Below are 14,457 nucleotides of genomic sequence, written 5' to 3' on the forward strand. Positions count from 1 at the left end.
TACTCCACTCTTTGGGTTCTTAATAAACCCGGGGTATGTGCCAGCTCGGGGGGATGAGTTCAGAGACCCTCAACCACAACAGGCAGGAGCAACTCGAGATGTACCTACTGTGCCTGTGGTGTCGGCTGAGGAGGATGTAGACCTTGATGCTGCATTTGGCGGCCAAGGATTCTTCGACATGGACCGTTTTGATCCACAAGAAGAGGTGCAGGTTTCTGCTGCACAGGTTCGGGATGTGAATGTTACTAGAGCAGCTACGACGGTGGCTGACTCAGATCTTGATGATGTTATGGATGAGGCGAGAAGGATGTTGGTGAGACGAGAAAGGACATTAGGGAAGAGGAAGAGGACAGTTGATGATAGTGAGTCAGAAGAAGAGGAAGAGGACATTCACAAGTTGATTAGACGTTCAAGACGGGAGAGGACAGGTGCAGGTATGGGAGCTGGAGAGACTTCAAGAGTTGTACGGTTCGCTCCATCCGCACTGTCAGGTATGTCGATTGTTCCTACTTCTGTACAGGTTACAAGCGCCGCGGATGTTCCCGTGGTGGCTACATCAGCTGTCGGCATCCTATCCATCACACTACAGACGACGACTCCAGAGATTGTGTCGTTACCACCTCCAACGCTTACTCCTTCAGAGGTGGTGGCACAATTTGTAGAGTCGACAGTCGTTGCAACTGCAGGGTTGTCGGTCACGATACCACCTGCGGTTACGTCCACAACTGCTTCTGATGTCCCGGTTACATTCGAGATCCCTGCTGAGTATACTCAAGACACATCTAACATGAGGTTTGATTTCGATGCAACCCTCTCAGACTCGGAGAGAATAGCTGCACTTGAACGGGTCGTGGCAGAGCAATCGAGGATAAACTTTATCCAGACCCAGGCTATTCAGCGCCTTGTAGCAGAGAATCAACTACAGTCGTCCCTCCTGGTTGAACATGGGCGAATTATAGATGCTATGAAGGAGTTCTTGGCATCTTAGGGGGAGACAGGCTGTAGAGGCGACGAGTTAAGGACAAAGAAGAGAAATGATAGAGACGATGATCCCAATGCATCGAAAGGTGCAGGTGGTGAGTTGCCAAGAACTACTCAAGCTCTTGGGACTTCCACAGCTCAGGGGGAGTCTGCGGGTGCAGTTGGTGGTGATGAGGTGGTGATGGTTGATGATGATGATGATGTGATCGATGCGTTGAAAGAATTGGATGATGATATGCTAGAGGATGATGTGATGTTTGATGATGATGTGCTGCCTATTGAGGAGATTGAAAAGATTGGAGCACAGATTGTGATTGAAGATGAGATTGAAGAAGGTGAAATAATTGAAGAAAATGTTGAACACGAGATCCCAGATGTTGAGAAAGCCGATATGGGTACTGAGATGGAAAATGATGAGACTGAGTGGGAGGAGCAGCCTAGGTGGAAGGAAGGCTGTGCTCATTGGTTTATTAAAACCAAGAAGCCTGCTGTTCCAACCATGTTCAAGAAGAGTTATAATATCAAAGGCTACGCTGAGTCGAAGAAAGGAATTATTTGTTGGCTGTATGATGAACAATTAAAGTTGTTTGTGTTTTGCTTTTCTCTTGATTTTATTGCTTAAATCTTGATCTAATCCTTGGTTCTGATTGATTAGCAGGTTTGTTATTGATCACGGCTATTGTTATAGTTTAGTTTGATCGATAATATCCTATTAATTGATTAAGAATCCTGTGGTTAATCAAGGTTAGGGTTGTTTGTTATTGGCCGTTTCTTGGGTTTCTTGATCTTGATCCTACTTGATCGTGATTCGGCGTTGGTGTTCTTGATCTAGTGGCCGATCTTGATTAGGGTTTCTTGGCTGATTGGTTCCTTGGAGTGCTGGGTTCCTTGGATCTTGATCTTGGCTGATCGATCTTGATCTTGATTGTTCTTCTTGGTCTTGATTAGGTGTTGCTTGATCTTGATCCATTGGCCGTTCTTGATTTGGCTGATTGGCTGATTGGTTCCTTAGTGTGGCCGATTGGTTCTTGGCTGAGTTGAATTCTTGGTTCTTTGGATCTTGGATCTTGATTGTGTTCTTGGCCGATTTGATCTTTGGATCTTGATTGTGTTCTTGATCTTATTTTTGGCTGAGATTTTTCTTGATCTTGGCTGAGATTATTTCTTTGGATTTTGATCTTGTTCTTGATTTTAATTTTGGTTGAGATTGTTCCTTGATCTTGGCTGAGATTCTTTGGATCTTGATCTTGTTATTGGACGATTTGGTTTGATTGGCTGATCTTGATCTTGATTTTGGGGTATCTTGGCTATTTTGTGACCGATCAGGGTGTGGTGTGATTCTTGGGTGTGCATGGAGCAGAAGGGTGGTAATGGTTTTGTTGATCGTGTTAAGCAAGGGTTTTCAGCTAATCGGGTAACGAATATTGATGGGCTTCTCCCTCGTAGGGGGGCTCTGAAAACCGGTTCATCGGAAAACCCTAATGTTACGGGTTCGTCTGTTTCGTTTGCTGCAAACACTACATTCATTGCTCCTTTAAATGATGTTAGCAACAAAGATGGTGGATGTTCAGCCATGGGGAACAAAGATAGTGGTTGTTCGAGCGATAAAAAGGCTATTGGATCAGATTCGTTAAATATTAAACAAGATGAAGGTGTTTCAGACTTTGTCTCGAATGACAACAAGGTGTTTGGATCTGAATCTTCTTATATTCAGAGGGATGTAGGGAAGGAAAAACTGATGGAAAATTCTAAGCCTTCGTATGTGAGTGTTGTGCAACTTGAAAACAAGACATCGAAGGTAACATTAAGAAAATTAAATGTGGAGTCAACAATGGAAGGAGTTGATGTGGTTATCCCGGTTGAATCTGTCAAGAAAGTTAAAGAAAGGTTTAATAATACTTTGTTTGGCTATTTTTTGGGTAATAGACTTCCTTTTCCGGTTGTTGAGGATTTTGCTAAGAAAAATTGGAACAAATATGGGCTAACGAGACTTATGATGAATGCGAAAGGGTTTTTCTTTTTCAAGTTTCATACGGAAGCTGGGATGATGAAGTTGATTGAAGATGGTCCTTAGATGATTAGGAATGTCCCCATTATTCTTCATATTTGGACTATGGAGTCAGATTTGGAGAAGGAGGATGTACGGTCTGTTCCGGTTTGGGTCAAATTACAGAACATTCCCCTGGGTGCTTTTACTGAGGAGGGTCTAAGTATGCTCGCGTCAAGAATTGGGGATCCGATAAGTATGGATTCTTATACTGCCAATATGTGTAAGGAATCGTGGGGAAGAAGTAGCTTTGCTAGAGTCCAGGTTGAGCTTCAAGCAAATCAGGATATTAAAAGAAAGCTTGTTGTTGCTGTTCCGGATACGTGGGGGAGACAAATAAGATCTCGGAGATTAAGATTGAATATGATTGGGAGCCCCCCAGATGTTCTCTATGTGAGGTGTTTGGTCATTCGAACACTCAATGCCCGAAACAAGTTCATGATAAAAAGTTAAATGAAGAACCAACGAAAGTCACTAATGATGATGGTTTCCAGAGGGTGAAGGGAAAGAAAAAAGTTAATATGCAAGTCAAAAAACATAATCTTGTCTATCGACCGGTCGTTAAACCTGCTGTGTCACAACCTATAACTAAACCATCTGCTCATGGACAAGACAATAATCATCCTGTGGGTAAACCTACAACTCCTATGGCTGTGGGGGTCCAGTTAAAGGAAAAGCATGCTGTCCAAACCAGTAACCGGTTTGGTAATTTGGCGGACGAATCGGAAAGTGATGCAGATGATGAGGATGTGGAGGAGCTGTTTACGGATGTGGCTAAAGCTATGAAAGCGGATATTGGTTCTGAGGGTGCAAGCACACCCGGTGAATTGGGTGTTTAATGGGTACCATAGTCACTTGGAATATAAGAGGGTTGAACCGCCCTCTTAAACAAAAAGAGGTTCGTAAGGTAATCCAAGAGAATAATATTCAGGTGTGTGCTATTCTTGAGTCTCACGTCAAATTAAACGCGGTTTTTTGATGTTTGTAAGAAGATTTGTAAAAATTGGGATTGGACCAGTAATGGTAGTGTTTGTGATAAAGGTACTCGGATTATTGTGGGGTGGAATACGGATTTGGTTGATCTTATGGTTATTGATTATTCGAACCAGGTTCTTCACGTTCAGTTAAAGTTTAAGTTGGATAGCAAGGTGATGTATGGTTCTTTTGTGTATGCTGAGAATTGTTATTTGAAAAGAAGGGAGTTATGGCACAATCTTACTGTTCATAATCAATTCACTCGTGGTAAACCTTGGGCTTTACTAGGAGATTTTAATTGTGCTCTTAATTTGGAAGACAGCCTACATGGTTCTTCCAAAATCTCCACTGGGATGCTTGATTTTCGTGATTGTGTTAACAACATTGAAGTTGAGGATATTAATGGGGTCGGACTCCAATTCACTTGGAGCAATAAACCGAAAACGGGTATGGGTCTTTTCAAAAAGCTTGATAGGGTGATGGGAAACTCTAAATTCATGGAGATTTTTAATGATTCTTCGGCGGTGGTCCTCCCATACCGGATTTCAGACCACTCTCCATGTCTATTGAAATTCCCCTCTCTTATTAAAGGTAAGCCTAAACCGTTTAAATTCCCTAATTTCTTGATTGGAAAACCGGGTTATAATGATATTATTGCTAATGGCTGGAATATTGAGGTGAATGGTTATCACATGTTTCGCGTGGTAAAGAAACTCCAAAACTTAAAACATCCTATCCGCTCCTTGCTGCACCGGCAAGGCAATCTCCACAAGAAAGTTAATGATCTTAGAACCCTTCTGGATGCTTGTCAAACCCGTCTAGACATTGACCCTACGAGTTTGGAGTTGATGCGGGAGCAGAGTAGTTATCTAAAGGCTTATCATGAGGCGGCTAAAGATGAGGAAGAATTCCATAAACAGAAGGCTAAAGTTGATTGGTTAAAGCTTGGTGACTCTAACACTGCGTACTTTCACAATTCCTTGAAAATGCGAAACCATAGGGGTCGTATTGATATTATAAGTGATGCTCAGGGTCGTTTATTTGAGGGGTTGGATGTTCCTTCGGTGTTTGTTAATCATTTTATGAACATCTTTGGCTCTGATTTGCAACCATTGAGAAAACCGGATAATCAGATTTTTACTACTAAGCTCACGGCCTCTCAGGCGGAGCTTATGGTTAGACCTATATCCGATTTGGAAATCAAGGATGCGTTTTTCTCTATTGGGAATTCCAAAGCGCCGGGTCCTGATGGGTTTTCCTCGGCCTTCTTCAAAAGTTCTTGGGATATTGTTGGGAAAGATGTTTGTATGGCGGTTCATGAATTTTTCAGAAAAGGAAGTCTCCTTAAACAGGTAAACCACACTATTATTGCCCTTATTCCCAAAGTGACCAACATTGTGACTCCTAATGATTTTCGCCCCATCTCGTGCTGCAACACTTTATATAAATGCATTACCAAGATTATCTCGGTTCGTATGATGAAGGGTTTGGAGTCGTTAATTGATATCAATCAGTCTGCGTTTGTGCCTGGGCGTAGGATTTCTGATAACATCCTTTTGACCCAAGAGTTAATGCATAATTATCACACTAATAATGGTCCGCCTAGATGTGCTTTTAAAGTTGATATCCAGAAAGCTTACGATACGGTCAGTTGGGACTTCATTCGTGATATTCTTTTTGGGTATGGTTTCCACGATAGGATGATTCATTGGATAATGGAGTGCATAACCACTTCTTCCTTTTCGATATCCGTGAATGGGAACTTACACGGGTTCTTTAGTGGTAAAAGAGGTCTGAGACAGGGCGATCCGATGTCCCCTTATATTTTCACACTGGTTATGCAAGCTCTCACGTTAATTTTGCATCGTAAGGTTCGTATTGAACGCTCGTTCCGTTTTCATCGTTATTGTGAAAAATTAAATATTATCAATATTTGCTTTGCGGATGATTTGTTCCTGTTTGCTCGAGGTGATGTGAATTCTGCTAAAACTATTATGGGGGCTCTGAATGATTTCAAAGATATGTCTGGACTTAATCCGAGTGTTCCGAAAAGTACCGCGTTTTTCTGTAATGTCCCGGACCGTGTTAAAAGTGGTATTTTGAGTATTATGCCCTTCGTTGAGGGAAGGCTCCCGGTTAAATACTTGGGAGTTCCGCTTATTTCCACGAGGTTAAATTACCGTGATTGTAAGAGGTTGCTGGATTGTATGGATAGTCGGATTGGAGATTGGAAGAATAAAACTTTATCCTTTGCGGGTAAACTGCAGCTGGTCAGGTCTGTTCTGTCGTCCTTATATATTTATTGGTCTGTTGTGTTTTCACTCCCTTCTAGACTTATTACTGATCTTGAGAAACGGATAAAAAATTTCCTTTGGGACTATGGTCACAATAAGGGAAAGCATAAAGTCTCTTGGGATATTGTGTGTCGGCCGAAATGTGAAGGTGGTTTGGGTATCCGGCGTATCCGGGATGTCAATAACTCTCTTCTGGTTTATCATATTTGGAGCTTAATCAATGAGCGTAATTCGCTGTGGGTTAAATGGATTCATGAGTATAAAATGAAGGGGCGAAATTTTTGGAGCTTGCAGATGCCTAACTCATGTACTTGGGGGTGGAGGAAAATTATTCAGTTTCGTCCCCATATAAGACCGTTTATATGGCATGAAATTGGTAATGGGAGAGCTACTTCAGTTTGGTATGATAAATGGGATGTTCTTTGTCCTTTAATTGATTATATCAACCCTAGAGCAATTCATCGGGCTGGATTGTCGTTACAGACCTGTGTCAGTGATGTTGTTCATCATAATAACTGGGGTTGGCCGCCTGATTGGTCTTTGAGATACCCAATTCTTTCGAACTTAAAAGATGTAAGTATTTGTCCGGATATGAGGGACAAGATAGTGGTTTTGGATGAGAATGGGACTTCGATGAATTTCTCGACTTCAGGTATATGGCATCTTCTTCGGAGACCGGCTGATAAGGTGTCTTGGGTGCATGTTGTTTGGTTCTCTCAATGTGTTCCAAAACACTCCTTTTTGTTGTGGACTGTGATTCATGACAGATTGAGCACGCAGAATCGTATTATGGGGTGGAAGATTGGTGGGTATCCAAATCATAACTTGTATTGCTGCCTTCTTTGTAATGGAGAGCCGGATTCTCGTAATCATCTCTTCTTTGACTGTAAGTTCTCTTCTGAGGTTTGGAGTATTGTAAAACTGAAAGGGAAGTTTCAGGGGTGCAGAAATGGTTGGGCGAATATTCTTCAATATGTGTCTCAATTTGGAATGTCCAACTCTATTGATAATGTTGTTAATCGGCTGTTATTTGGGGCGTCGGTGTACGTTATTTGGAAGGAGCGAAATAACCGGCTTTTCAGGAACTCCTTGAAGACTCCTACGACTGTTGCTGAAGAAATTATTAGGGGTACTCGCCTAAAGCTTATGACTCTAAAGTTCAAGAATTCTGAACGGATTAATCGGGTTCTCGAGGATTGGCACTTTCCGCGGGGAGTTTCCCATCAAATTGATGATAATGGTTGATTTGTTTTTTTTGTTTTGTTTTTTCCTTGGTTCTTGTGTAAGCTTTAGCTGTGTTTACCAGTTTTGGTGGTTTTGGTTTGTCTACTCTTGTATGGCATGTCATACTTGAGAACTAATATGGCACTCTGTCATATTACTTGTATTTTTTGGCTGTGTGAATGCATTTAACCGGGTGAACCCCTTTACCCAAAAAAAACAATTAAAGTTGTTTGTGGTGAAACGTTTTGATGGGATTCAGTATTTTAAAAGAACGTTGAGATCTCTCAATACATTGCCGGAATGTGAGGTGAAGGATTTGGCTAGATTGGGGCTGATCAATAGAAGCGACGACAACATGGCAAGGGTTATTGGGAAGATCGTGTGGAAAGAAAGCATAAAAGAGAAGAAGTTTGAGTTATTAAAGCCACAGAAGGGAAAGCTAGTGGAAGATAAAGAAAGGGGAATGAGAGCAGATGGCAAGCCATGGATGGTAATGAAGTACAAACCGGTTCGATGCATTAAGGAGGTTCCAATGAAGATTATGCCTCAAGATGTGTTGAAGAATCTTAAATGGTGGTATGTTGATTGCCAGACTGCTGAAGCCGTGATGGAAGACGAAGACGAACAAGAAGTGCTGAGGGTGTATGATCCGATGCATCTTGTTAACTTATCGAAAGCTGATCTGCAAGTGTTGAATGAAAAGAAGATATTCTATATTCCTGCTTGGAAAGACGAAGCGAGGAAGTATCAGCGAGTAGTCACGGTATGTGTTAGAGAAGGAGTGCATGCGTGAAGATTACAAGACAAGTGCTTAAAGATCAAGATATGAAGCTACTGCCAAGGGGGAGTCTGTTGGTGCATAAATGTCAGTAGTTCATAGTCTAGTGTCTGTAATCGAGTCTGTAATGTTATTTATGTTTTTGTTTAAGCGAAGTTGTTAACAAGTTCGCCTAGGCGAACTTGTTGAACAAGCGAAGTTATGGACAACTTCGCCTGAACATATCAGGCGAAGTTGTCGTGTATTTATATACCAGCTTACGGCTTGGTTTTAAGTTAAGTCATTTAAGTGAGTCGTTTAAGTTGATCGAGTTGATTGTAACGTGAGGACGAGAGTCTTTATCAGTGATTCATATCACGTGAGTTCGGTTATTAATATATAACGTGTTTCGATTTATTCGTGTGTGTTTGTTTGGTTTGCTTTCTACGCTCGTAACGACCTACGCAGGGATTCCGCACCTGAGTAGACCGATATATCTCGTGCGATCCGTCCAGGGAACCTACAGTTCACATTCGAAATGTCCAAGGTTGATGAAATTTAGCGATTTTGCTAAATGGGAACCCCGTTTTCGTGCTCATTTGGGTTCCGTTCACCCTGACTGCTCGTATTGCCTAGATGAGGTATATGTTGCACCAATAATTGGTGATGACACTATTGGGTATACTCCTAAAGCTGTTTCTCAATATTCACAAGAAGAGAAGAGATCTTTAGAGATCGAGATAAAAGCTTATTCTACTCTTACTATGGCATTACCCGAAAATATCTTTCACCAAGTGGGTAGCATAAAGAGATGTGCTTCTTTATTTCAACATCTGCGTATGAGAAGTATGGGAAATACAGCTGAGAGTAAGAAAGTGATGCTTAAGTTTCAATTTCGGAACTTTAATTTATTGAAGGGAGAAACAGTTGAAGAAATGACTACAAGGTTCAATCACATAATTGCTGAGATGGACAAAATAAAACTGGAAATTTCTGAGACTGATAAAATTGACACTATTAAGAGTGTGCTACCAAGTTCTTACTCAACATTTATAATGGTTCTGAAAGAGAATGATTATTTTTTGAATGAAGACTTGGCTGCTATGGAATTCTTATAAAAGATTGAGGCAATAGAATACGATCTTAAAAGTCAAAAATCTTCCAAGGAATGTCAAGATCCTTCTTTCTGTGGGGGAAGTATGCTTTTAAGTTCAACGATCTCTCCAATAACTGCTTTTCTTACCCAAGCTGCAAGTGAAAAAGAATCAGCGATCTTTAATGATCCAAGAGCATGTTTTTACACTGCTAATAATTCTAGATCACCTGGTGTTTCTGGTGGATCTGGAAATTCTTCGTCAACAAATCCATTTTCTTCAACACCACCAACTGTTAATATGAAGGAAGCTGAGCAAAATTTTGCTTTTCTGACAGCTTTCATGTCTTCATATGAAAACTTAGTGAGTAGCAAGATAGCCACAAGTGATCTAATTGATGAAGATTATGATCAGATCAATCCCGATGACTTAGAAATCATGGATTTAAAGTGTAATATGGCCATGATTGTCCGTAAAGTTAAGAGATTCATGCAAAGGACTAGCAAAGATCTTCCTGCCTTGAACAAGAAATTGGGATTTGACAAGTTAAAAGTGAAATGCTATAATTGTCAAGAGTTCGGGCATTTTGCTAAAGAATGTGACAAACCGAGAAAAGAGTATACTGGTCCTCGTGGTCAAAATCAAAATTCTTCTACATCACGAAGTTATGATGCTGAAAAGAAACCATCTACTTCTGGTACACAAGCATTATTAGCTGATGGGAATGATTGGTCACAAAGACTTCTGTGTAGTGATACTCAAGCTAATTTGGCTATGTTCGGACTAACTAAAGACATTCAAGATGCAAATGGAAGTGAAGTGTCATCTGACAATGATTCTGAATCTGATTCTGACGACTCTTGTGACAAGTCTCCAACTGTATTTCCTTACATGGCTAAGATCAATGAGGTTAGTCATTCTATCTCTTCTACTTCATCTGTTAAAGTATCATGTGTTGACTGTGAATCTAAAAAACCTAAGTTAGAAGCTTTGAAAAATCATAATGATAATCTAGTAGGAGAAATTGCTTCTCTGAAGGATACTTATCGGCAATCTCTTGAATCTCAAATGCGATCTCGAGAAAAGATTGAAGTATTGTCGACAAGTAACCACGATCTCAAGGCTGAGTTATCTGTGAAAATGACTATTAATGACCAAAAGTTTCAAGAAATTTTGAAACATAGATCAAAGATAGCTTGAGAATGAGGTTCTTGAGTTGAAGAACAAATTGGGTAAATTTAGAAACTCTTCTTTTCTGTTGAATGAAATTATTGAAGTGTCTGGAAAACAAAAAGATTCAAAGAAAGGTATCGGTTTTGTTGAAATTCCGCCACCTTTTCATAATGATTATAAAATTAATCCATTTACTAGAAAAGAAGAGGATTTGATTGAAAAAGAATCTGTGATTTCTGAAAAATCTAAACCGGTTAAAACAGAAACTGTTAAAACCCAAGTTGCTTCTCAAAAACCTCATGTTGAGCAACAAAGTCTTTATTGAGAATGTAAAGTAATTATCGAAGACGTGTTTGAACCTGAGGTAATACACAAGAATAAGAGCATCCCAAGTTCTAATCATATTATTTGCGAGCCTCAAGAGTTTGAGGAAGCTGTGTATGGTTCATTCAAGTCTTAAGTAAACAAGGAAGAAACTGTGAAAACCAAACCAGTGAAGGCAAAGAAGTCAGATAAACCAAAGATTTCTGATGAGGAATTAATGCGCTTCATTAATCCTCCTAGTTCTAAGCCATCATCTGCTAGGGTTTTCAAGTTGAAAGGAATTGACACGATGTTTACTGAGAAAGACATTCCAATTAGTATCATTAAACCAGAACTAATTGAAAGTGTGTTTCACAATGAAACTTCTAAGATTCAAGACCTTGAACGTCAGTATGCTAAAGCTAAAATATCAATGACATCTGATTCGTTGACTAAAGCAAAACAAGTTTCAAAACAAGCTAAGAAAGTTCAATTTGTTAAATCAACTGGAACGGATACTTTGCAAAGTTTTTCTAATAGTTCTAATTTGGATTTTTATCTAAAGAAGAAATCAATGTCATATGATGAGTTAGCTAAAAGTTTTACCAAAAATGTGAGTTATCAACCATCTTTGTCATATGCTACTGCTAAACCTCAAAGTGATCGTGTGGATATGCGAAGTTGCTTTCTTTACGGTCAACAGGATGTGGTTACTGCTAAACTTGTTTTAGCTGCGTGTTGCTACTTGATTTGGCAGGAAAGGAATTTAAGACTATTCAAAAATCAAAAGAGGGATTGCAATCAGATCATTGAAGCGGTAGTGGGCATTGTCAGATTGAAACTTCTCTCGAGTCGGTTACGTTCGGGCTCAAGGAAGTGGATGGAAGTTTGGAAGCTGCCTAATGCTACGTTGGAAGTCTAATGTTTATTTGGTTTTCTTGTAGTTTTATGGGCTGTGTTTAGTGTGTTTTGGACTAGCGAGTGGTATGCCTCTCGTCTAGTTTGTGGTTGTGTTTTTTTGTTGCCGTTTTGATACTCTGTCATTACGCCAGTTTTTAATTTTAATATAGCCTGGGTAACCCCCTTTTACCCAAAAAAAAAAAAAAAAAAAACAGGGTCATGTTGTGAGGAATTGTGGAAAACAGAAATTTCAAAATCTTCATCCTTTTGTAAAGGAACATTCAAAACCAGTTCCTTTGATAAAAGAGATTCTGAAACGTCCAGTATCGTATGATGATGATACTCACATAATGTTCTCTAACGTGAATCCTCGAAAGGTTATTCATGTTAATGAGACACATGGTCAGGTAAAACCAAAGTTTATTCCAACTCCACCATTATGCAAGAATGAAAATTCAAATGTGGTTCAAGCAGCTTACTTAAGACGAAAGTCTAAGAAACCAGTAACTTATTCACAAGTGCTGAACAACAATTGAATTATGCTAAGTTTAAAATTTCTCAAGAAAACCAAAAGGTGCCCAAGACTGAGGCATGGGCTGCCTTTTTGAACTAATCATTTTCTTTTGTGTGTAAGGTACATCAAACACAATGTCTGGTGAAAACTGGATAATTGATAGTGGATGTTCTCGTCATCTCTGGAAATCTCGACCTATTAACCAACATAAGAAATTTTGAAGGGGGTTATGTAGCGTTTGCTGGGAATTCTGGGGGAATGATCACACAAGAGGGTGAAGTTTCAAATGGTCACATTACGTTTGAAAAGGTTAATTATTGTGACAAAGTGGATCATAACTTATTGAGTGTGTCGCAGATTTGCGATAAAAAGTACACTACGGTATTTACTGACAAAGAGTGTCTTATCTTGAAACCGGGTTATGTGATTCCCGAGGACATGGTCGTCATGCGATCACCACGATCAAATGATATTTATGTCTTAAATATGAGTTCTAAAGTATAAACGTCTATCGAAACATTTTTTGTCTCCAAAGCAACCGAGAAGGACTCTATTCTATGGCATCGTAGAATGGGTCACATTCATGTTCGAAAGATGAATTATTTAATGGCTAATGACTTGGTTGAGGGTGTCTCGTTGAATAAATTTAAGTTATCTGATCACTGCGTTGCATGCAAAAAGGGCAAGCAGAAGAAAAAGTCACATCCTTCTAAGTTATTAAATTCCATTGATACTCCTCTTGAATGACTTCATATGGATTTGTTTGGTCCTGTGAACCGTGCGAGTATTTCTGGGGATTGGTATTGTCTTGTTGTCACTGATGATTATTCAAGATACTCATGGGAGCTATTTATGAGTTCGAAAGATCAAACGCCTGTTTTGGTACAAAACTTTATCACCAAGATCGAATCACTATACAAACAAAAGGTGAGGAGAATTCGAAGTGATAATGGTACTGAATTTAAAAACACTGTATTGGATTTCTTTTATATTCAAAAAGGAATTCATCGAGAATACAGTGCACCTTATGTACCACAACAAAATGGTGTTGCTGAACGAAAGAATAGAACCTTGATTGAAGCCGCACGAACTATGCTCGCTGATTCTAAGCTTCCTGTCCAATTCTGGAATGAGGCAGTGAATACAGCTTGCTATACGCATAATCTGGTTTTAACAGTTAAACGACTCAAGAAGACGAGTTACGAGCTTTTGAACTATTGAAAGCCTAACTTAAAGTACCTGGAACCTTTTGGATGTCCTTGTACAATGTTGAAGAAGGATGCGGGTAAATTTGAAGAAAAAGCTATCGAAGGATATTTCTTGGGATATGCGTCTCCAAAGAAAAGGGTATTTAACTTCACGTCTGGTTGTGTTGAGTAATGGTACCAAGTGGACTGTCAAAAGTACACCACTCCTCCTCAAGGGAAAGGTCCCGACTAGATGTTTGGCTATGATAGTTTATTTAATTCATTTACTCCATCGACTAAACACATAGACGAAGATCTGGTTCGAGCATACTTTGAATATCATTTGGTCATTCCACGATTTTCAAGTTCTAATGATGTTGAAGCTCCACCTATAGCTCCAACTGAAGAACCTCATGTTGCTTCTCCAGCTGCTGTTGATAATTTATCTTCTTCTGATGATGATGATCAAGCTGAAGATCATGTTATTAATCTTGACAGTGGTGATGTTTCATCTCCTGAACTTGGTGAACATTACACTAATTTATTTGATAATATTGTTGTTCCTGAGAATCCCACTCTTCGGATTCATGGTTATCATCCACAGGAAAACATCATTGAAGAATATGGGAGTACAAACACGTCATCAAGTTGCTTCGTTGAGTGAAAATAACGTATTGTGTGCATATGCTGATTTACATTAATTGGGAATTGTAAATCTTGCAAAATTCACTTGCTTTCTATCTCAAGTTGAGCCAAAGACGGCTCGTAAGGCACTTGAAGATCCTTCTTGGGTAGAAGCTATGCAGAAGAATTACAACAATTTGCATGTTTGGGTGTTTGGGATTTAATTGACAAGCCTGCTAGAGTCAAGAAAGCGATTCCGACTAAGTGGGTATTTAAATGTAAGAAAGACGATCGAGGGGTGATTGTCAGAAACAAAGCACGTCTAGTGGTGCAAGGTTTTCATCAGCAAGAGGGTATTGATTACACAGAAGTATATGCTCCAGT

Source organism: Bidens hawaiensis, unplaced genomic scaffold, assembly GCF_021521415.1.
Source record: "Bidens hawaiensis isolate Kalapana, Puna unplaced genomic scaffold, B.hawaiensis_p1.1 tig00005653_1, whole genome shotgun sequence".
Classification (NCBI taxonomy): Eukaryota; Viridiplantae; Streptophyta; class Magnoliopsida; order Asterales; family Asteraceae; genus Bidens; species Bidens hawaiensis.